We start from the raw sequence: 23,120 nt of genomic DNA on the forward strand, positions 1-23,120 counted from the left end.
TCCCTCTCTACACTTTCTCATTTAATAACCTTATTACCGCCCAAGGTTCTCATGAGTATTTCTGTGCCAGTGGAGGCAGTGCTGCACAGGAAGTCAGGAAGAGCTGAATTGGATTTCTGCCTTAGATACATCCTAGGTGCATGACCATAGGCAAGTCATTTAACTTGCCTCAGCCTCAGTTTACTGTAAAATGGTGGTAATGAGAGCACCTACTTTCCAGGGTATCAAATGAATTAATGAATATAAAGTGTACCACAAACCTCAAAGTGCCAAATAAATGTTAATTATCTAAACTTCATATCTGTTGGGATTCTATCTCATATATGAACTATTTAATAGACATTTCAAGCTGGGTGTTCTGGGGATATCTTTTTTTTTTAAACCCTTCTCTCTTGGAATCAATACTGGGTTTTGGTTCCAAGGCAGAAGAGTGGTAAGGGCTAGGCAATGGGGGTCAAGTGACTTACCCAGGGTCACCCTGATAGAAAGTGTCTGAGGCCAAATTTGAATGAAGACCCCCCATCTCTAGGCCTGGCTCTCAGTCTACTGAGCTACCTAGCTGCCTCCTGGGGATATCTTATACTCAAATCAGAGCTCATCATGTTTTCTTTCCAGCTCGCTCCTCTAAAGAACTTGTTCTTTTTGTCATGATCGCCCCCTTCTTCTCGTCTTCCAGATATATAACATAGCGATTGTCCTCGACTATCCACAGTCCCTCCCTCCATATATCTGATCAATTATCTAGTCCTACCTCTCTTTTCCAACTCCACATCATTTCTTGTATTGGTCCCCTTGACATAGCCATTGCCTTCATTCATGCTCTCCTCATCTTCATTATGATGATCACCTATCTTGAGTCTCTCCACACTCAAATCCAACATCCACAAAGTCCTTGATGGAATTTCAATAAAATATGGGTCTGGTCACGTCCCAGCCTTTCTCGATAAACACTAGGAGTTTTCTGTTACCTCCAGGATCAAATACTAACTCCTCTGCTTACCCTGAACAATCTTATGGAGCCTGGACCCACCCTACCTTTCTCACCTCAATCTACATTGGCCATCTCCCTCCCCCAACATACTTTTCACTCTTGACTCTACAAGCAAATGGGCTTTCTTACTGTGTTATCTCATATCTCCAGACCTTTGCAGAGTTGTTGCCTGAAATCTACTCTCTTCTCAGCTGTACCTCATAGAGCCCTTCTCTTCCTTCAAGACCCAGCTCAAGGCCCACCTCCAACACGGAGCCAAAACTGAGACCTCATCTGCTGGTGCCCTCTCTCCCAAATTACCTGGTATTTAATTGCTTTGTATTGTTCTCTTTTTATATTTCTAGCTGTTGTTTCCTCAGAGTTGTTGTAAGGTTTAGGAAACAATAATAGAAACACATGTGCACAGATACATTCATGTATATGTATATGTTCAGACATGCATGTATGTATGTGTATACATGGTGTCCCCAAAGTCTTAAGAGATTAAAGCTTAAAACTGCCCTGAGACTTTTAGGACAGTTTGTTTATCATGCTTTCCAAGCATTATTTCATTGAGCCTCAAGACAACCCTGTAATATAGAGATTAGAATTGTTATCTTCTTTTGACAGATGAGGTCATTGAGGTTTAAAGCTGTTAAATGGCTTGACTAGGTAACCCAGGAAGTAAATCTCAGTTGGATTGGTGATCAAGTCTTCCAGTTTCCAGGTCTAACCTTTGAAACTTCATACTACCCAGCCCTCTTCTGCACCAGGAAATGATTGAACATCTGATTCTGAGACCAGAGTCCAAGATTCAGATCTTGCCTTTGACACTTACCTTCTTTGTGATGGTAGCCAAGTTTCTTAAGTTTCCAAGCATTCCTTTTTTTTTTACCTGCAAAGTGAAGAAATTTGACTCAGTGGACTTTAAGTTTCCTTATAAGTCTAGGTGCTATCTCATATCTCCTAATTTAAAAAGACCCCTAATTAAAGACCCCTAATTAAAAAAAGACCCCTAATTAAAAAAAGTATATAAAATATTTTGCAAAGTTTTAAAAGGTATATAAATGTGAGAGCTCCATTCTTATTCTTATATTCAAGAGGATCTTCATAGAAATCCATACAGAAACTATTTTTATAACTGAAGAAAATTTTTGTGATGTCATATTATCTTCTATTTGACTGCCAATCCAAAAGCAGTTGGGGTGGATGACATGGATGGTGTGCAGCATCCCATTCCTACAAAACTTTCTTGTTTTCCTTGAGTCTCTACATTTTAAGAGCTTTTTATTCTATGTACCTTGGAGGTTATAAATATCCAGGATGGCTGCATCTATTTAAAATGTTGTTCTTAAGTTTTCATGGCTCAATGTTATGTCTGGGAAATTGTGGCCAACAGTTTGGTCTGTAAGAATGATCTAGTTCCAGTAGAGTTTATTTATTGAATTCTCAAGGATATTTTCAGAAGAGTATTTTTAGTTTGGGAATTTGTCATTGGTTAATTTATGATTGTTAGAGAATTTGTGGTGTATAATTCTGGCCATGTGGTCATGCCCTTCGAGGTTCTCGAAAGGTGTCAAAATGTTTTACTTTTACAGTTTTTATTATTGCCTTCAAGTATGCATTTATTATCATCGTGTCATTCTCCTCTTATTCAATGACATTCAGATAGAAATGGTTTTCAGACAAGTTGTTACCTTTTATCCATATATAGATGCACATGTGTAAACACACTTATGATTACATGTATATATACACACATGTACGCAGTTGCACAGTGAGGCTTGGTGAATGCCTAGATTACCTAACATGCCATTGCCCATGTGGAAGGCCATCAGGGACCTGTTTTCTGGAGACTGGTAGACCAGGAGTCCGGGAAACCAGTGGGTCAGTGAAGCCCTGAGGAGCAACATTTCTGGGATGTCATTTCCGAATGGGTTTGGACTTACCTTGGTAGAATTCAGTCTATTTAGGAACTGAGCTAAACAATGAGAGCCTAAGTCTTCCCTCCCTCTTCCAGAGACTTCAGGTAGAATTATAACTTTCAGGTGTTGGGGAAATGCTTGTCGGTTTGTTCTTGCTCTATCTTTGATGTACATTTCCCTTTATAAAAGTTAGTCTGAGCCTGTGCTTATATGGAACTGGTGTACTAGTCACTGTGCCCCTAAAACAGGGAACACATTTGATGGGAACTTGAGCTAGCGGCAAAAAGGACATTTCCCCAGTGCCTTTGGGGAGCGACAAATTTGAAGGGGATAAAACGGCACAGATGTTGGTTCATAACAGTTTTATGTGTGCTGGTTCTGGTGCCCTTTTACCATTGGTATTGTGCTCATTCAGAATAAGATGGCATGGATAGACTGATATTGGAATGCTGGAGAGAATGTTTATGTGGAAAAAGATCACAGATCCACCAGAGCATCAAGGTAGCATTATTCTGCTTTTCATGTCAGTAGTGGGTGATGAAGCCTTTCTTCTTCTTCTAAAGGGGAACAGCAGCTTGCTGTGCTTTCCTGCCCCATTTGCTCTCCCAAAGACCAAACACTCACTGCTCTTTCATATCCTCTTTCACCCTCAGATCACCAGACTAGAAGACTGAGTGTTGATGACAAAGCAAAATAATCTCTTTAAGGGCAGATGGTGGAATGAAGGCTAGAGGCATCTCTATCAAAGGCTAGTGGCAGGATTCAAAAGGAGAAATGAAAGCTCTTGTCTTTTTCTGGTGCATGCCAAGGTAACGGGCACAGGGTTATAGATGATGTTGGAGCTCTTTGATAAATAGGGGTGCAAGCACAGGTTGTCATGTGATCACACAATCAACAGGTCATCGAGTTCAACCTTTCAACAAATACTTATGAAGAGTCTTGTATGCATGAGGGACTATGCTAAAAGAAACAAGATGGGGACAGATGTCACTCATAGGGAGCTGAAAGTCGAATGGGGTGGGTGAGGAGAGGGAATAACCCTGTAAACAAAAAATTCTGATGCATGGCACAATGAGATCATGGCAAAAGGGACATTCAGACAAAATGCCACAAGGAAATGAGGGAGGGAGGGAGAGGGAGAGAGAGAGAGAGAGAGAGAGAGAGAGAGAGAGAGAGAGAGAGAGAGAGAGAGAGAGAGAGAGAGAGAGAGAGAGAGAGAGAGAGAGGAGACACAGAGAGAGACACAGAGAGAGAGAGAGAGGAGACAGAGAGAGACACAGAGAGACACAGAGAGACAGAGAGAGAGAGAGAGAGAGAGAGAGAGAGAGAGAGAGAGAGAGAGAGAGAGAGAGAGACACAGAGAGACACAGAGAGACACAGAGAGAGAGACAGAGAGAGGGAGGGAGAGAAGGGGGGAGGAAGGGAAGGAGGGAGACTTTTAGCTGGGAGCAATCATGGTCAACTTCACAGAGGTTTGTCCTTCAAGAAAGAATTTTTACAATGTTGATGAAAAGAGCATGCATACCAAGCCTATGCAAAGCAAGGAGGTTTGAGAGTTTGGGACAAGATCGAGAACAGTCAATGATCATGTTTGTGACACCAGACTCATGGAAATGTGGTAGTATGGAAGAGTAAGAGAAAGCAAGCCATTAATGATACCTGTTCCTTGTTGGAAATCTTCTGGGTGAGCTGAATTTTCTTCCTCTTCCCAATGGGAGAACGCCTTCACTTTGTATTGGCTAGTATTTAATTTCTGCTGTAGCTCCATTATGATCTAGCTTGCTAGGTTCTCTGGTCCTACTTGTCATGTTCTCCTCACCCCTACAGTGAATGATTGGATCTGGCTTCTGCCCCAAAGATCATTCTGCCTTATTAAAGTTTGAGCAGAGGTAATTAACTGGAAGGTATGGGTGGGCTGGTTTCCCACAGTTGACCATTTTAATTTTCTCTCTCTCTGTTCACTTTCTGAAGTCACTGTACTCCTCTAGAACTTAATATTCTCTGCTTGAATCCTGTACCCAACAAGGCCTGTCAAAGGAAGTCAACCCCAGCCCAGAAGGTGAACTGATGTTGGGAGGGCTTTTCATGGCATTCAAAAAAATCTTTCTCCTTCACGTTCCCTTGTTTCCTCAGTTTCATCAAGTTAGAAGTGCGAGTTCCTACTTGCTACAGGGAAATTTATCAAGAGAAAGAACAATGAGCCAAAGCATCTCAGGAGAACTTTTCAAAAGGATTTTGTAGGGACTCATGATGAAAAAGACTATCTCCTGCCATCGAAGGAACTGATAGAATCTAAATGCAGTTCAAAACATGCTATTCTTCCCTTTATTTATTCCATGATCTTTTCCTGAGTGTAAGTACTATGTGTCTTGTTTTACAACATAATGAAAACGGAAATATATATTATATGATAACATCTGTACTATTTATATCCTATTACCTGCCTTCTTGGGGAAGGAGGAGGAATAGGAAGGAGGGAAAGAACATGGATTGCAAAATGTCAGAGCACCTCCAGAGTCTTCTGCAGACCTCCAATATGAAATATCCAAGTGTCAGACAGGGTTATGAGCCAGTCTGGGGGCTAAACTGTAGTGACACCATGGCTAGGATAACACACCTGTAAGGTATTGCCAAGGGTGTTGGAAGGCTTGCTAGAGGATTCTTTTTACTATCAGAGCCTTTGAGGATGGAGGGCCATTCCCATGCCAGCATGAAATATAGGAATCCACCCCAAAATGACAAAATGAAATTTTCATTCATAACTGAATATATTATGTAACCAAACCTCAAAGCTCAAATTTCCCTAAATAATATCAAGTCTATAGCTATCTGTCCCAAAGCTACAGGAGATAGCAGAAAGGGAGCCTTGTTTCTTTATACCAATGCTAAACTACATAGAGATATTTATCTAAGGGTTGGTTCCTATTTCCAGCCCTGACTTATGAATGGGGTTGAGATAAAATTTTATCTGGGTGCTTAGAAGCAATGAGATTATTAGATTAAAATGGGACAAAATGGGAATGGAAGTTCCACAAAAGAAAAGAAATGTAAAGTTGAAGGGGGAAAGCACTTCCAGTAAACAGTCAGCTTTAGGGGATTAAGGGTTTTGTTACATATTTTGCAGCAGATAACTTATTTCTTTGAATTTAGACTTAAGCCATGTGCTGCTCAGATGGCCATAGCTTCTTGGAAATATTCTTTGAGAATTACAGATTTTCCATTTATGGTGTTCAAAAGTCCTAGCTTCTGCTTCATCTTCCCTCCAACAAAATATTTGTGCTATAAAATTTCATCTATTTTTTTCTTTTATCCCAGTTGTCACATGATTCACCACAAGATTTTAAAAATTTATTTTTTAAAAATATTTTTCCATGTTTACATGATTTATCTTCTTTCTTTCCCCTCTTCCCTCCTCCATCCCAGAAGTGATAAACAATTCCACTGGGTTATACAAATGTTATCACTTAATACCTATTTCCATATTTATTCATTTTTGTAACAGAGCAATCTTTTAAAAGCCAAAACCCCAAGCTATGTACCCATATAAACAAGTAATGTCATAGGTTTTTCTTCTGTGTTTCTACTCCCACAGTTCTTTCTCTGAATGTGGATATCCTTCTTTCTCATAAGTTTTTTTTTTCTGGATTGTCCTGGATATTGAATTGTTACTAGTAGCAAAGTCTATTCATTGGATTGTTCCACAATGTTTCAATTTCTATGTACAATGTTCTCTTGGTTCTGCTCATTTCACTCTGTGTCAGTTCATGGAGGTTCTTTCGGTTCATATAGAAATCCTCCAGTTCATTATTCCTTTCAGAACAATAGTATTCCATCACCATCATATACCACAATTTGTTCAGCCATTCCCCAATCAAGGGTCACCTCTCATTTCCTATTTTTTTGCCAACACAAAGAACACAGCTATGAATATTTTTCTACAAATGTTTTTCATTATTATCTCTTTGGGATACAAGCCCAGTAGTGGTATTGCTAGATCAAAGGAGCATGCAATCTTTTAAAGTCCTTTGGACAAAATTCCAAGTTACCTTCCTGAAGGATTGGGTCAATTCACAACTCCACCTGCAGTGTATGTGTACCAATTTTGCCACATCCCCTCCAACATTTATTGTTTTCCTTTACTATCATATTGGTAAATCTGTTAAGTATAAGGTGATACCTTAGAGTTGTTTTCATTTGTATTTCTTTAATCAGGGGGTATTTACAATAGTTTTTCATGTGATTATTGATAATTTTGATGTCTTTTTTTCTGAAAACTGCCTATTCACATCTTTTGACTATTTGTCAATTGGAGAATGGCTTAATTTCTTGTACATTTGACTTAGTTCTTTATATATTTGGGAAATTAAATCATTGTCAGAGAGTTTTGTTATAAATTTTCCCCAGTCTGTTGCCTCTGTTCTAATTTCATTTGCATTGGTTTTGTTTGTACAAAATCTTTTTAATTTAATATGATCCAAATTATTCATTTTACATTTTGTAATGTTTTCTATATCTTGCTTGGTCTTAAATTCCTTCCTTTTCTATAGATATGACAGGTATACTATTCCACATTTATCTAATTTATCTATGATAGCACTCTTTATATTTAAGTCATTTAACTATTTTGAATTTATTGGTATAGGGTGTAAGATGTTGACCTAAAAATAATTTTTCCCATACTGTTTTGCAATTTTCCAAGCAGTTTTTTTTTTTCAAATAGTGAGTTATTGTTCCAAAAGCTGGGATCTTGGGGTTTATCAAACCTTGCTTGTGGGAGTTATTTACCCATAGTCCATTCCATTGATCCACCCTTCTATCTCTTAGCTAGTACCATATTGTTTTGATGATGATGATTGCTTTGTAGTATAGTTTAAGATCTGGTACTGCTAGGTCCCCATTCTTCCCACTTTTTCCATTGGTTTGCTTGATATTCTTAGTCTTTTGTTCTTTCAGATGAACTTTGTTGTATTTTTTCCTAATTTTATGAAAAAAGTTGTCTTTTTTTGTGGTAATTTGACAGGTATGGCACCAAAAAAATGAATTAGTTTAGGTAGGATTGTCATTTTTATTATATTAGCTCATCCTACCCATGAACAGTTCATGTTTTCCCAATTGTTTAGATCTAGTTTTATTTGCGTGAAACGTGTTTTGTAGTTGTGTTCATATAATTCCTGAGTTTATCTTGGCAGATAGATTCCCAAGTAGTTTATATTATCTAGAGTGATTTTAAATGGAGTTTCTCTTTCTAACTCTTGCTGCTGATTTTTGTTGGAAAGATATAGAAATGCTAATGATTTATGTGGGTTTATTTTGTATCTTTCTGGCTTAGGAAGCAGTACTATATTTGTGTCATAAAAGAATTTGGTAAGACTCCTTCTTTGCTTATTCTGTCAAAGAGTTTATGTAGTATTGTGTGTAATAAAAATCTGCCCCCCAGATTCCAATTCCCAGCATCCCACTTTCATTCTCACATTACATCCTTATGTTTTGGCGATAAAAGTCTGTATGGGACCCTACCTCTTTCTCTTTTCACACAAACATGGTTGGGAAAAATTCTCTTTCTTCAGACTTTTACTTTTGTTCTTTTACTTCAAGTGATTATTAATAAATCACATAAAGTATAATATTTGGAGTTATTAGATATTAATTTTAATCTTACATTTGGGATTAGTTGTTCTTTAAATGTTTGACTGAATTCACTTGTGAATCCATTTGGATCTGGGGATTTATTTTTGAATTAATTTATTTAGTCAATTTAGAACATTATTTGTTGGTTACAAGAATCACATTATTTCCCTCCCTCCTGATTGGGTATTACATGTGTCCTTGATCAGAACCTATTTCCACGTTGTTGGTGTTTGCATTAGGATGTTCATTTAGAGTTTATATCGCCCTGGGGATTTTTTCGTAGGGACTTCCTTGATGGCTTCTTCAGTTTCTTTTTTTGAGGTGAGATTATGTAAGTATTATATTTCCTCCTTTGTTAATCTAGGCATTTTGTATTTTTGTAACTATTTGCCCATTTCACCTAGATTTTCATATTTATTGCCATTTAATTGGGCAAAATAGCTCTTGATAATTGTTTTAATTTCCTCTTCATTAGAGGTAAGATCACCCTCATTATTTTTGATTCTGTTAATTTGATTTTCTTCTCTGTTTTTTTTATAAGATTTACAAGTACTTTATCTGTATTATTTGTTTTTTTTTCAAAGTATCCAGCTCTTTGTCTTATTTATTAGCTAAAAAGTTATTTTACTTTCAATTTTGTTAATTTCTTTTTTAATTTTTAGGATTTCCAATTTAGTTTTAATCTGGGGATTTTTAATTTGTTCTCTTCATAATTTTTTAAGTTGTAAGCCCAATTAATTGATCTCCTCCCTCTCTATTTTGTTGATGTAGACAGTAAGAGATTTCAGTTTTCCACTGAATACTGCTTTGGCTGTACTATGTAGCATAGATTTTGATATGCTGTCTACTCATTGTCATTCTCTTCAAGGAAATCAGTAATTGTTTCTATGATTCTTTTTTTTTTTGATACATCACTTTTGAAGAATTATATCAATAAGTTTCCAATTGATCTTAAATTTGCTTCTCCTTGAACCCTTATTAATTATAAATTTTATTGTATTATTATCTGAAAAAGTTGCTTTTGTGATTTCTGTTTTTATGTATTTGTTTGCAATGTTTTTATGGCCTAGGACATAGTCGATCTTTGTATATGTACCATGTATTGCTGAAAAGAAGATATATTCCTTTTTATCCCTGTTCGGTTTTCTCCAGATATCTATTAACTCTAAGTTTTCTAATATTTCATTTACTTCCCTTACTTCTTTCTTACTTATTTTTTTGTTCAATTTATCTAGTTCTGATAGGGGAAGTTTGAGGTCCCCCACTAACATGGTTTTACTATCTATTTCCTCTTTACACTCTTTTAATTCCTCCTTTAGAAATCTAGATGCTATATCATTTGGTGCATACATGTTTAATATTGAAATTACTTCATTGCTTATATTACCTTTTAGCAAAATATAATTTCCTTCATCACCTTTTTTAATCAGATCAATTTTTACTTTTGCTTTGTCTGGTATCATGATTGCTACTCCTGCTTTTTTACTTTAGACGATGCATCATAAATTTTGCTCCAGCCTTTTACCGTTAATCTGTGTCATGCTGCCTCAAATGTGTTTCTTATAAATAACATATAGGAGAATTCTGTTTTTTAATCCAATATGCTATGTGCTTCCATTTTGTGGGTGAGTTCATTCCACTTACATTCAGAATTATGATTATTGTGTATTGACCTCCATCATATTTTCAACTTTTGATCCTGCTCTATTCCCTTCATTCTATACCTCCTCATTAGTGTTTTGATTTTTAGTACCCCCACCACCACTTTCCCCTCCCTCCAATTACCTCCCACTTCCCTTTTCTAGTTCCCCTTTTACTTCTCAGTAGGGTAAGATATAGTTCTATACCCCAAAGAGTATAGTTGTTTTTCCCCTCTTTGAGCTAGTTATAATGAGAGTAAAGTTTAAGCATTGTCCATTATTACCCTTATCCTCCCCTCTCCATAATGATTTGTCATGCCTCTTTATGTTATATAATTTACCACAGTCTGTCTCTCCCTTTCCTTTGCTCTCAGTGCAATCCTATCTTCCTATTACTGAGAGTAATTTTTGAGAATTGTAGATATCCTCTTTCCATGTAGAAATACAAACATGATGAACTTAATGAGTCCCTTAAATTTTCTCTTTCTGATTTACCTTTTTAAGCTTCTGATGGATCTCAGGTTTGGACTTCAGATTTTTTGTTTAGGTCTGACTTATTCCTCAGGAATGCTTAGAAATATTCTATATTATTGAATATGCATTTTCCCCCTGAAAGAATATGCTCAGTCTTTCTGGATGGGTGACTTTGGGTTGCAAACCTAAATCTTTTGCCTTCCTGAATATAATATTCCATGCCTTCCAGGCCTTTAATGTAAAAGCTGCTGGGTCCTTTGTGATCCTGATTGTTGCTCCATGGTATTTGAATTGTTTCTTTCTCGCTACTTGCAGTATTTTCTCTTTGACATGAGGGCTCTTGAATTTAGCTATTAGATTCCTGGAAGTTGTCATATGAGGATTTCTTTCTGGAGGTTGTATAACTGAAAATCTGTTATCCTAAAAAGGAACTACATTTCCTGGGATCCCACTGACTTCCTGTCATCTACTTCCTGTAGACAGGGAATAAATTGAGTTGGTAGTCCTGTGGTTACTCTTTTTGGCTTGATGTTGTGAGCATGGTGGTGGTAAGTGAGGGTTTGAACTGGCTGATTAGCCATGGGCATGCGGTTTTTATTTTGTATCCCTTTTATTCCTTTAATTCTAATGATCATTAATAAATCTCCTAAATTATAATATTTTTATTATTTGACATTTAATTTTAATTTTTATAAGGTGATCTATGAATTCTTTCAATTTTAGTTTGTTGTTCCTGGGTATCTGGGCATATTTCTTTGATAATTTCTTGTATTATGATGTCCAAGATTTTTTTTTTCTTTGATCATGGCTTTCAGGTAGTCCAATAATTCTTATATTGTCTGTCCTGGATCTATTTTCCAGATCAGTTGTTCTCTTAATAAGATATTTCATGTTTTCTTTTTTCATTTGTTTGATTTTGTTTTATTATTTCTTGATTACTCATGGAACTCTTTGTTTGTGTATATTTGTGTACCCCTGAACTTAGAATAGTGACATATACATAATAAGTTCTGTCTCTCTTCCTCTTTACTTCCCCTTTCCTCCTCTTCCTCCTCCTCCATTCCTCCTCCTCCTCCTCCTTCTCTCTCTCTTCCTGTCCCCTTCCCACTCCCTCCCCATTTAGAGAAGTGTGGTAACTTTCAGTAATTGAAATGATCATAATCACCATCATATCCAAGGGCAGTACATCTTACTCTCTCTCTTCTCTTCAGTTCTAGACTCAACCTCTCATCTTTCTATAGTGCCTTTCTAAGACAGATATCCTGATGGAATAGACAAGGTGATTTCCCTGCTTACTGCATGGCATAATATGGTCCACAAGTATCTTTCATTCACATGGTTATTCCCCCCCCCCCCAAGGAAAAAAAAGCTGAGGTCCAGAATAGAACTGAAGTAGACTAGAGCACTATCAAACACTTGATTATGCAGAAACCAACACTCCTGACTCAAGAGAACCAGAATAAAATGTAGTTGGAAATATTGACAAAATAATAAAATAAAATGAATTAACAAAACAAAATAACAAAATAAAAACACAACAGAACAAAGATAATGTTAATATGTGGTTTTCTTAATCAATATGTGATATAAAGGGATGCCTTATGTATAGTTTGGATCTTCCTGTTTCTATTTGAATGCCTTTTTTGATACCTCTGAAGTAGACAACCTCTAAGGAATCATCTTTTGCTACATCTGTGATCTCTTGATATTTCTGAAGTGCTAAAGTGAGGTTGTTAGGTTAAGAACCAGCCTTATGAGGCCATCATAAGTTATGTAGCTAAATTCTACAAAACAATTAGCCTCACAAAACACTGTGAGTGAATCCCCATATCTATCATTATCCCTATTTCATAGATGAACTAATTTGTCCCCTTGCTGCATGTCTCTTCCCCACTCCAATTCATTCTCCTATCTGTTGCCAAAGTGATTTCACTAAAACTCATTGCTGACCATGCCATTTCCTTACTCAATTAGTGGCAGCTGCCCCTTCTTCCCACCAGGATTGAATAGAAACTCCCTTGTTTGTCATTGTATCTCTTCTCAGCCTGGCCCCATCATATCCTTCTGGCCTTATTACACTTTACTTCCCCCTGCACTCCTTTTCATCCAGTTAAACCTGTATTTTTGGTCCCTCAAGCACAACACTATTTCCCACCTCTGTATCTTTGTCCCAGCCAAACTCAAACTTATAATTCGCTTCATCCTCATTTCTTCCTCTTATAATTTCTAGCTACCACCATTATGCCTATTTCTCAGGGGAATCAGGGAAAAAGGAAAAGAACCTATAATGTTCTAAAGTGTTTATAGAAGCTCTCTTTGTGGTGGCAAAGAACTGGAAATTGAAGGGATGCCTATCAACTGGGGAATGGCTAAACAAGTCATGGTATATGATTCTGCTGTATGCTGAGCAGGTTAATTAAAAAAAAAAACCAAAAAAAAAAAACCATTGAAATACATACATGAAAGAAGGAAATGAGAAGGACCAAAAGAATATTATATACAGTGACAGAAATATTGTTTGAAGATTAGTTGGGTATGTATTATGGAAGAGGCTTGAAGAAAGAGAGGATTTGCAGAACAAGCCAGGCATGCAGACCAAGGTGAAGGACCTGTCTGTCAATCAAGGCAAAGATTCCAAATGGAATGTACCCAGGAGAGGTAGTTGGGGAGCCTGGCCAGAGGAGAGAAACTGAAACTTTGACTCTGGGTTTATTGACCAGGAGAGAAACCTCTGCTCTTTGGGCTTTTCCTTACCAAGAAAGAAGAAAAGAAGAAAAATCCTTATCCTCCATCTTTCTGTCTATCTCTGAGTCATAATTGTGACTAGACTGAAATTTTCTAAACCCTCCTAATTCTCCCTGTAGATTAGGGACAACCTCATCCCTTTTACCTCAGTTTCAATCCTCATCCTGTTATTCCCAATAAGCCCCTTTACCTGAGAATAGAAGAGTGAAGAATATTTCTCTGAAATCTCATAGTTCCCCTGAGTTACTTAGAAGGTGGCTGACTAAGACCAGGGGAGGGGAAAGGGAGGCAAAAGGGCTGGGTGAAACCGGGAGGTGTAGGGAGGAAGAGGGTAGGGAACATCTTGACTTATTAGCCATTAGTGATCAATAGGCAGCTCTAGAGTAATCTCCTCTAGGAGTAGCATCTCTTTTTATCTCTCTTCTATCTCCATTATAAGTAGGCAGCCTCAGAGGTTCCCTTAGTAGCAGCTCTTCAGTCAGCCAGAGTACAGTCCAGTTATTATAACAAGAAATAGTTTACACAGATCATTTATTTATTACAATTGGCACCCCAGAGTTTGACTGAACCCCACAATCCTACTATAATATTTTATCACTAGTGCTACTATAGGCAGAGTAGTAAAGGAAGAAAGACAAAATGTTCAAACAAGTTGTTTGTAGAGCCGTGGTCATTGCAGCCATTGCCTGTTTTTGGGTTTACCACATTTTGTATAGCAAACTTACCCATATGGTAGTGGAAACTTTGGATTATATAGGCAATGTTATAATGTCTGTTTTGCAGTTGCCATTCCAAAATGAACTGGTACTCTGGCAAGTCCTTGGTCAAGTGTATGTGATCTTTATGGCTGTTCTTCAAACTCTGACTGAACTGAAGAAGATATTTAGATTTGTGGTTCCCCTTAAAGCAGAAAAGATTACGGCTATGGAGAACAACCTAGAAGGCATGATTAAGGCTGTGTTTGAGTAGTTGATTAAAGAAAAAGGACTAGATCTGGTTATGGGCAAGGACAATGGGCAAACAGAGAATGTACCTCAGGAAAATGAAGGTGAAAGTGATACCAAGCCTGGTGACCCTGAGAAAAATCTGTCCTTTAAAGGAGATCACTAAGCTAACTAGTAATGCTGGTGTGATACACTCCAAAGTCCATAGACAATTCTCAACACAGGAACTTGAATCCATAATGTGCCGTTTCTCTAAATTTGTAGAGAATCATTAAAAATCTCAGAAGGAGTTCAAACAAGCATTCAGGATCTTTGATCTGGATTTCGAAGATGTAGAGTTCCTATCGTCAGAACTGTTCCCATAAATGGAGGCAATTATTGGAGAAGACAAGATCTGACAGCAATTTAACTAGCTGTCCAACTGTGGAGCAAAGGGTGGAGATAGACTTTGCTAATCCATCTTGCATGTCCTACCTGAGGAAGTGTAGGGAGGATTTGCTTTAGGCCATTAAACTATGCTGTTCAGAACCTAATGCATGGGCTAAGTTTACAAGATCTTGCAGGATAAAGGGGAACATCCTGCCACATACATAGACCATCTGTCACCTAATTTGAAAACATTTTTCAAATACTATTTCCCCAAATATGACTCAGTTACTTTGATTGAATTGAGAAAGGCTACAAGTTACCTACATGAAAATGATTTAGAACAAAGTAAGCAAGTCCAAGATATTAAGGAAAAATTGGAAAGGACAGAGAATGATTTGAAACAAAAGGAGATTGAAGAAATAAAAAATCTGAACACAGTTAGGACTTACACAAAATCTAGTTACCAGTAGCCTAGTTACAAGGAAAAAACAGTGCAGAGAGAGACTAGGGAATGTTTCTTTTGTCACAGGAAAGGTCACTTGATTAGATATTGCTTTTTAAAGAAGAAACATGAGATTAATAATAAGAACACACAAAATGCACAAACTAGGTATAACAAGTCCACTTGCTGTTCACACTGCAAATTAAAGTCCTCAAAACAAGCTAGTGATTTGCAAGAAATGCAAAATGCAATTAATTCTGGAGCTAAGCCTAAATACTCAGATATGGTTAGGAAAGAGTTATGAAGCCAGGCCCATAAGACACATAGTGTGACTAATGGAGATAGAAGAAATAGTGAGAATGAGGCTGCAGTTGAAAATAGTAGAAAAAAGTTGGGAAATAGTGAAAATTCAGTGCAAGAAGGTGAATCTGTGAATGATAGTTATTGCAATAAAGCAAGAAAAAGGCAGAGACAGATTAAAGAGTCAGAAACAGAAATAAAGGGAATTATTTCAGAAGTTGTAAATGAGATGAGGGACTTTGATCAGACCTGTATAGTAACCACACAGGAAAGAAGTCTTAAAGAAATCAAATTATTCTTAGAGAACTGTTTCCAGTGTGGAGTGGATAATGGGATTGAATTATGCAAAAGAAAAAGAAAGAAAGAGTCATAAGTACTCAAAGCAAAAGTTTGTGAATGATACAAAGACACATAATTTCAATTCCCTAAAGGTTACTGTTGCTAAAGATGACAATGCTTTAAAAAACATTCACAGATGAAGTCCCACCAAACTTAGTTAATTCTGTAAATAGCTTCATGGCACACGTGCCCTTAGAAATGACATCTGGTTTGAATCCAGAAGCTGATACCTTCCATCCAGCACTGAGTGATATAGATAAGGAAAAATTGAATGATAATGGAGCTGAAATTACTTTTGAAAATAACTATGCTATTCAAAGTATTGGAGGTGACATTTCAGTTAAATTTGAATATGGGGATGGAATGGAATTCTTACCAACTGGAAAAACTACCATGGATTCAAAAGGCAGGCTTGAATCCAACATTCTAAGGGGCACAGGGGAATCTAGCCAAAGCACCTGCTGTGATTTAGGTTCATGTTCCATTGTAGTTGAGACTACATCCTATAATGTAGACTTCATAGGGAATGGATCAAATCAAAAAGAATTAACTGAGTTACATATGCACCTGGCAGAGAGTAACAGACATGGACACTGATTCAGTGGTTATGAACACCTTAGCTACAAATACTGAAACATATGTTTATGCTGTGGGAAGAAATAAAGACACAAAATAAAGAGGGAAATGAGAAGAACCAAAAGAATATTTTATACAGTGTCAGAAATATTGTTTGAAGCTTAATTGGGTATATACCTCCAAAGAAAGAACTGATAAAGAGAAACATGAATGACAGAGTTACACACATATAAAAGTATATATTTATATATATGTCCATGCATACAATTTTATATTTACATATATGTGTCATATAATAACTTCTCTAGGTGAGAAGGGAGGGAAAGAGATGCCTGTGAACTTGAATGTAACAACAAAGAAAAAAAGAAAAGAAAAAAAGATCTCTGCTGTACAAGACTCATCTGAAGTCTTCATCCCTCCTTTACTGGTCCACCATTTGATAGTGTCTTCTGTCCTCAGGTTCTCTTGAAAGCATTTGGTATATACCTATATGTGATACAAATTGCTTCTCTGCCCCATTCTTTGTATGTGCCAAAGCTTACATAATGCCTGTGCTTATTGGTTAGCTGATGACTTGATTGAAGTGATGAATGACACCTAGCCTCAGAAATATTAGGTGAGGATTATTATTACCTTTGGTTATAAAACAAATGAAGGGTTTAGAGCCAGGTAGTTTTTGATTATGTCACACAGACTTTTTAAGGAAAATGGCCTCATTTCACTTTTCTACATGGGCTGGCAGTTTCACTACAGTTTCTGGTGCATTATTTGGGAAGTAGCCTAGTATTGTGGAAAGTAAGCAGGTTGGAGAGACTGAGGACGCTTCTGATTTAACCTTTCAGCAAGTCATCTGAACTCCATGAACCTAAATTTCCTTCTCCTCAAAAAAAAGATGATTTATCCAGATGGGCTCCTATACTGCCATGCCAATCTATGACCTTGGGTCTGACTCAGAACAGTCAGATGGGCAGAGTAGATGTTGTGTTGCAGTTTCACAAATGAGCAAATTGAGCCTTGGGGAAATGAAGTAATTGGAATATGATCATATAAAGCCATTGATGGGGATGGGCAGAATGAATCCACACCTGTGATTGTGCTAATATGACCAAACTCCTTTAATGGAACCTGGATCACCATTTGCAGATCAACAACTCATCTATAATGCCTAGAGTCTTAAGATCAGAGTTGGGCTTAGGTTGAAATCTGGACTCTAGCACTTGCTAAACAAGTTATTGAGCCTCTATCAGTCTTAGTTCTCCAATTTGTAAAATAGAGATAACAATGTCAACATCAGAGTGGCATCATGGAGTTCAGATAAGATAATGGGCGTAAAGACGTGCAAATCGTACATTTCTAGGTACATTTAAAAATTCTCTAATACCTTTTCTTCCTCACTTCTGACTGATGGTATAAAGAGCTGTATGTGGGGCACTCATAGTCACTGTCTTTCACCCTAGCATGTTGGAAAGGTTTACTGACTTGCACTGATTCTTAAAACAATATATAATTCACAGTTGGAACTTTCAAGAGTGTTCCTGATTCTAAGTCTGGCATCATATCCCCAGCTTGAAGCTGCTTCTTCCTGGTGCCATGGCTATAGTGGAATAGCTTGTGGTCATTCACATAGGGAACTCCCAGTGTGGGTGGAAACACCCTTTAACAAGGTAGATCCCAACCTGGTGGAGGATATAGTCTCTAGGTCCTAGGGAGTTACCAAAGCCACATGGATATTAAATAAGTTGCCGGGGGCATACCCTAAAGGAGGGTCAAGAAAAATTCAAAGACTGAAAGTTAGGTCTTAATTCTAACAACTCATTCTTTAACCAGGATTTCACACTGCCTTTCAAGCCAGATAGTAGTCCATTTAATTGGGAAAGAAATTCCACTCCTGGTCAGAGGCATCATTCCTGTCCTAAATGATTTCTGAGCTGCCACTAAAATTTAACAGGCAACTTGCTTTCACACAGGGAAAAGAAACCGGAAGCAGAGCATGTCCTGTCCTGTGAAACCTGACAGCAATCATACTCAGGAAATCCTGGCAGGTCACATTTCTCTTTCAGCCTGCCACACTTGCCTGCTTTTTCTGACTTGCTAGTTTCTTTTGAAATATTATAATGTTATAGGCATTTTATTTATTTCTGAATTTTTGCTAGAACTATCTAACTAGTGTAACCAGAGGCAAGGAGCCACCTTATTGGATGAAGCAAGACCTGAAGTTGGCCTTGGAGAAACCTTTTGGCCATTCTCTTCTCTAAAAATATAGCCTTGGACATCAAATTCTGGTAAATTCCAGTGTGGGCTGATTAGATTCTTCTTATCAAATTATTTCTCTGTACAGTCCTGAAACCAGGGGAATTTTTCCCTTAATTCCCATTTCAGTCTCAGTATTGCATTCTAAAAATTAAATAGGAAATACAAATCTGATCTCTACCCTCTAGGAGGAAGAAATAAAAAAAAAGAAAAGAAGAGAAGAGAAAAGAAAAGAAAATAAGAGAAGAGAAAGGAAGGGAAAGGAAAATAAAGGGCCAAGTGGAAGTATTTGCCTATTCTAGTGCTTACATGCTCTTTAGCCTCTCAATTCAATCTCTGTTGTCATGTGACTAGGAAGTGTCAGAGGAAGGATTCAAACCAGAAATTTTTATACTCTAAGACCAAAGGCCTGCATTTTTTTCTAGAGGAGCCACTCAACCATGAGGCAGCCTCTTTATAATAATAATGACATTATTTTTGTGGCTGTTAAACCTTGCCTTTGCTCAATGAATAAGGAGCTTAAGTTGGAGAGCACCATCAAACATCCATTGGCATCAGAAATACCAAAAGAAATGTAGAGAAGGATGAAGTGAGGTTTTAGGCAGAAACTATGAAGAATAATATGCTCAGAAAATCCTAACCTAGAGTCCATTTCTCTTTTCATGATGGTATTCCTACTGTTACTCTCTCATCTTAGTCTCTCTTACTTATTAGATCTTTATTAATATTTATTGATGTCATATCATAGACTTACAGTGTTGGAGACCTGAGAAGGGTCATCTTGAATAATGGAGTCCAATCCATGCCTGAGTAAGAATAGCCCTTCTCCCCTTCTTTAAAAGTGCTCTTCTAGTCTCTGACTGAAGACCTACAAGGAGATAAATCCACTCCCACTCTGCTAGGAGGAGCCCATTCTTCCTCAGACAGCTTTTTGTTCCAAGGTTTTTCCTGATATCCAGCCTCAATTAGCCATTGTTGCAACTTGGATCCCTTGGCACTAGCTTTTCCCTCTGGGTTCTACTGCCACAGGAGAAATAGTAAGTCAGAAGTTCTCAGTCCAGATCCCTCCTCTGAAACTCATAACTTGATGACTCATGTGAATTTCAAAACTATTCCACCCTAATCAGACCATTCTTTAGAAGATCTGATTTAGCTATTTCCTGATCAATAACAATAGAGATACTTGTAATAACAGAATCAGGTCTTGGAAACTACATTTCTCCTCCTTTCTTAGTTTAACAAGATTAGGAAAGTCTGCATTAAACTCAAGATTTAATTATCTGAGGAGATGGCCTTCAACAGACATGTGCAAAAAAAGGACAGACCTCTGGGCAGTCCTAAATCAAGCTTGAGCCATTGTTGGCACATGTGAGACGCAGGAAGTGAGGTAGAGAACAGCCTCTGGAGTTCTCGTGACTTCGTGTGGAGAGGGCTAGAGTTCAGTTTGATCCCGGAGCTTGAGCTTGGAGGAGCCCTGCAGACAGCTTTCCTTCAGACTGGTCAAGTGAGTGATAAGAACTGACCCCTTTCTTTGCTTTGGCTTTCCAAGGCCTTAAACTCCCGCTTTGGCTCAGCCTGAGTGGTTCTGAGTTAAACTCCTTTCCTTCTCTCCCTCTCTCTCTCTCCCTCTCTCTCTCCCTCTAATATTTTCTTCCTCCTGTTGTAATTAAATCACTTTTAATCTTTTAAACTTTTAATCACAATTAAATAAAAATTTGTCAGCTGACTTGGGAATTTTATTATTTGGGATTTCCCTTGGCGACCATTTAAATTTAGATTTTTTTCAGTCTCAATCATAATATTTACCCTCTACACTCAGGACCAGTTAATTTCCTTCTCTAGTCTTAATTTCTTCATCCATAAAATGGCCATATGTAACCAGTTGTCCTCTAAGGACCCTTCCAGCTCTAGAGTTAGGATCCTAAATCTAACCTCCCTTTCAAACCGGCTGATCACAGAATCATGTCCTACCTTCTGCCTCAGCCTGACTCTTCTTTTCAGGGTAAATACTCTCAGGTCTTTCAACAAACCATAATATTTAAGCATGTCTTCATTGTGTGGTGGGGAGGGGAAGGTTAGGTCCAAGAAATGACTTGCTCTGGGCATTAGGACTTTGGTCTTGGGATTTATTATGCTGTGAAGATGGCATGGCTCCAGTCTTCTTCAGAGCAGCTAGACTCAGTTAGGTTTGGCCTTGAAAATCCTTGGGACCTTTCCCTTCCCTTGAGATAGATAATAGGACACAATGTTCTGGTAAATTCCAGCATGGTATAATTAGATTCTTTTTATCGAATTGGTTTTTCATCCAAGGCCTGTTTCTAGAAGAATTTTTCCTTTTGATATTCATCTCAGTCTCAACATTTCTGTTTCAAAAACGCTTAGGAAATAAATGTAGATATCTAATGAACCTTCTATCTATAACAAGAAGAAAAGAAAAAAGGATGGAAGGATTTGATATAAATAAAGAATTGGCATAAATGATGAAGATATAAATCCAATTAATAAAATAAAACAATTATGATATAGATACGATATAAAGGAAGGAAGGAATGAAAAGGGAGAGATAAAGGGAGGGAGTCTAATTTCTTCATATTTTTAGCTCCTTCATTCAGCATCTGTTGTCCAAAATAAGCAGCTATTAGAAAGGACACACATTTAACCTTAACAGATGATTAAAAAGAGTCCAAGCCCCAGATATCTCTAGTCCTGTCCATACCTGACTCAGTTCCTATGACTCCTCCTCATGCCTCCTTTGGGCTCCATAGCTAAATCAAAGTACCACACTCCATGTGACCCTGGGCAAATCATTTCATCTTTCTGTACCTCAGTTTTATCACTTGTAAAACTGAAGTATTTGACTAAGGTCTCTTCCAGCTCCACATTTATCAGACGGTGATCTTTAATGTAACACACACACATATATTATACATGTTGTACATATGTATAAAAGCTGCTTTCATCTGTTTTCATCATCATCTCTGTCTCTGTCTCTGTCTCTCTCTCACACAAACACACGTGAAATGCAAAGAACAGAAAAAAACTCCATGTAACAAAAACATATGATCCAGATGCAAATTCTTTGGAAAGCATAATAGTCACCATGATTTTGAGCAGGTCGCTCAACTTGCTTGAACTTGGTTTCCTCATCTGCAAAATGAAGATGAGTATACCTGCCTTGCCTAGGTTCCAGGGTTGTTATTAGATGGTGTTTGGCCAAATCAAGGAAATATGCCATGATTTATATTATTTCTTAGCCTTCTAGGTACATAATAATAATAATAATGATGATGATGATGATGATGATGATGATAATGAACCTTTTCTTAAATCCAAGGCACTTTAATAAATCTGTTTTTCTTACTATGTCACATCTTCACATCTCCACTTCAGCAAGCAGATCCTTTTCTCTGTGGGCATGTGCCTGATTTGCCATTCCTAGGAACATCTCTCATATTCTTCCTATTTCTGAATCCTCCCCATCTTTAAAGACTAAGTTCTGTGAGGCCAGTGCTGACTTCCCTGATCAACCACATTCCAGTAATTTCCCTTCAGGAAGGAAAACTTCTTGTGTTTTCTATGTTTTTTTCTCTTTCTGTTATTTCTTCTCTCTCTTAGTTTTTGTTGCCATTTTTTAGGTCTCTATTTTTCTTTCCTGATGGTTTTCAGGGCTTGGGGTAGACTTGGACAAGGGTTACGGCAGGTGAGAGAGCCCAGAGGAACTTGGTATAATTGTTCAGCTTGTACCACTATGCATTGGGAGGTGAGTGTAAGCTTCATTCTCACCAACTAGCTAAGATAGGTCAGGAGCCTCACCCAAGACACCCAATTTAGTTTGGGCAATGTTGAAGAACTGTGCATTGTGGATGCTCCTGAGACTTTTGTGCAAGGCACCGGGACAAACAGCAAGGAAGAGGGCCAAACGGGCATCAAGTGAATGTCAAGTCACTAAGTGCTCTGGTGGGTCAGATTGGGAGAGAGGCCTGGATTGTTTCAAAGGCTTCCTGGTTTGATCATGTAGGCCTGCTTTGAACATTGAACTGGGCAGGGGCCAGTATAATAGCTCCTCTGGGAGCTTTTAGCTCATAGCCTTACGGTGATTTCCTGCCCACCTACTGCCTTTCTCTTTTACTCCTCTGATGATAGCTCAGAGATCAGAGACTTGAGAGTACGATTTCCCAGCCCAAGAAATGGCAGCATTCACTGAGAACTGTATGGGAGCTATATATGCTAGCCCACATGACATCAAGAGGGGAGTTAAAGGAAAATGGTATTCCTGAACTCTGGTTGGCTAGTTGAGGGGTTAGGTGAGAAGATTAGGCATTTCAGGGGAGCATGGTCCTGGATTATCTATCTCTAGTGAGAGAAGGGAGATTCCCAGGATAGCGCCAGCCTTGGGGGTTGCCTCACATGATTAACTCCAAGTTCAAGAGTTCAGAGATCTGGTCTCCCCAGAGAAGGGAATTTCCTTAGAAAGAGAAGAGGTTCTGCTCATGGAACCCGTACAGCTGGAGGAACTTT

General features: G+C 37.8%; 1 protein-coding gene across 3 annotated transcripts in view; it reads left to right on the forward strand.

The window, feature by feature from the left end:
- The first annotated feature begins 19,793 nt into the window (after positions 1-19,793).
- The window catches only part of MACC1 (MET transcriptional regulator MACC1), a 175,073-nt gene continuing 171,746 nt past the window's right edge, over positions 19,794-23,120 (forward strand). For all 3 annotated transcript variants that reach the window (XM_056800529.1, XM_056800532.1, XM_056800536.1), the window contains exon 1: positions 19,794-20,106. The gene's annotated coding sequence lies outside the window, so the exon portion shown is untranslated. The remainder of the gene's footprint in view (positions 20,107-23,120) is intronic.

The sequence above is a fragment of the Monodelphis domestica genome, chromosome 5 (genome assembly GCF_027887165.1).
Source record: "Monodelphis domestica isolate mMonDom1 chromosome 5, mMonDom1.pri, whole genome shotgun sequence".
NCBI classification, from domain to species: Eukaryota; Metazoa; Chordata; class Mammalia; order Didelphimorphia; family Didelphidae; genus Monodelphis; species Monodelphis domestica.